Source organism: Prionailurus bengalensis, chromosome B2 (genome assembly GCF_016509475.1).
Source record: "Prionailurus bengalensis isolate Pbe53 chromosome B2, Fcat_Pben_1.1_paternal_pri, whole genome shotgun sequence".
NCBI classification, from domain to species: domain Eukaryota; kingdom Metazoa; phylum Chordata; class Mammalia; order Carnivora; family Felidae; genus Prionailurus; species Prionailurus bengalensis.
In genome coordinates this window covers 12131655-12134094 of record NC_057349.1, presented here as the reverse complement: position 1 = coordinate 12134094, position 2440 = coordinate 12131655, and positions in this window count along the sequence as shown.

The window sequence follows — 2440 nt, the reverse complement described above, 5'->3', positions numbered from 1 at the left end:
GAGAGAGCGAGAGAGAGGGCGAGAGAGAATCCCAGGCAGGATTCCCAGGCCCCATGTGGGGCTCAATCCCATGATCCATGAGATCATGACCTGAGCTGAAATCAAGAGCCCGGCACTTAACCGACTGAACCACCCAGGCGCCTCTGATGAGTTTACATCCTGAAGATCTCCCATCCATTTTCACACATTTCCCCTCACACCACCCTCCTGTCATTCAACTGGATCTCTACAAAAATTTCCTTGGTCCCTATACCACAGTCCTCTGGTTAAAACCCTTTCCTGGCTGCCTTTCGTGGCCAAAGCAGAGTCCAGAACCTGTGACTGGTAAGGATCTCTGCTTTCACAATTCACTTGTGCTGAACTTGAGCCCCTCAGACTCATCACACTGCTTCTCCTCCACTTCAGGGTCTTTGCACGTGCAGCTCCTCTCTTCCCCTCTCTCCCTCTCGCCGCTGGAGCCGACTAATGCCTTCTTGTTGTTTGTGTCTCCACTCAGACCACTTAGTCCAAAGCTCCCGGTCTGGGTTGGTGCCGCTCTCTTCCAGTTGACTTTCGGCACCCTGGCCCACTCACCTCTGCACTTGCCACCCACTTGAAATCGCCTGATAGGTTTTCAGGTCCACCACGAAATATTTCGGTTTTAGCAGAGCAGGAGATGAGTGTCTTGTTCACAGTTGCATTTTTTTGTCCCTCCGAAGGTGAACGGCACATCATAAGTGCTGTGTAAATATTTTGTTAGTGGATGCGTCGGTGTCCCCACACATCTCCCAGAAGCAGGACAGCCCCCAAAGATGGGAACCAGTGGCTGGGGACAGTGCAATTTGACCGGAGGACCACGAGGCACCTGCTGCTTATGCATTCCCTTTGGGATATTGTAGGATTCGGGATCCGGTAGCCAGGTATGATGGTGGTATGATGGAGGGACTTCTTTCAAAACCCATTCCGGAACCCAAACCTTTAAGAACCACGATCTCCATCTTACAATGTGACCTGCAGAGCCCTGGTCCAGGGCAGTCTGTGTCTCCATTACCTTATATGTTAATTCGGGATAACCGCTTCCATCAACCCAAATGAAATAATGGGTCTAAAAGTACTGTGGAAACTAGAATATGCCATAATATTATAGAATGCTATTTATGTAAAATCCCAGGTGGCCGACATGATGTTTTCCATATTGTCCTGAGATTTTTTCTGGCAGCTATCTTGTGGTGACATGTGATAATCTTACAAAATATTACAGTAGCTGAAATGATTGCAGTAGGCCACTTCGAAAGGATTTAGGTATCATTCAGATCTCTGTAAATAAAAAAATTTTAATGGCCCAAATATACACAGAGTGCAAATGTGTAGTAATTGATTTGTTTTGTTTTTAAAGTTTTCTGTCTTTAATTTTGAGAGAGAGAGAGAGAGAAAGCACATGTGCGGGTTGGGGAGGGGCAGAGAGAGAGGAAGAGAAAGAGAATCCCAAGCAGGCTCCCCACTGTCAGTTTGGATCCCAAACCCTGAGATGATGACCGGAGCCAAAATCAAGAGTCGGACGCTTAACCAACTGAGCCACCCAGGTGCCTCTGTAGTAATTGTTGTATATTAAATCCCCCAATTTGATAAATATCCCACTAATACTTTCTCTTGAACTTCTATAGTGGCTTGGGTGACACATTTGTTGAGTTCAAATATATGCACTACAGATGTGAACATCATCGCTGATAACCTGGCTTGGAAAGCTTTCTACATAGAGTTAAATACAGCGGAGTAACACATCCAGAATGACTAGCCATGTATTTTCTTAGCAAGAAACACTTTAACAGGGTGGGAAGAGAGGTGATGAAAATAGACACCTGGGTACAAGGAACGGCTCTTAAACTCTAAGTATATTACTACTCACCAAACAGACTGAGGCTTTACAGACGAAGAAACAGGCTCAGAGGCTCTAAGGACTTTTCACCTTCACGAACCCTGGCATCAAGGGGGTCCGGCTGGGGTTTGAATCCTCCCACTGCCTCCAGAGCCGTCAGCCCATCCTGGCAACGTACTATTTCTTAACTTCAAATGTAAATGTGACTTTTTCCCATGATCCTCTTTTTGTTTTCATTTTTTTTTTTATTTAAAAGGATGATTTACACTGAAGAGTAAGAGAAAAGAAAGAGATTTCTAAAATATAGCCTCTGGGATCACGTTAATTTTATGTGTTGAGAATAACCTAATTGGTTTTCTCCTTGCTGAAGCAGAAGGTTTTGAACAGCTGCCAGGGTATTTCAACTCAAATCCAGCTACAACCTTCAGGAAATTATGAGTCAGGAAGACAAACTTAGGTAAATGTCCCTATAACCATTTTAATTGGGTGCAACAGAAAAACGCCTATATCGATTTCCTTGTGAAAGATGGTCTGGTCCAGTCTCATAGGAGGTAAACTTGATGTTTAGTAAACCCTCCAGTTTAG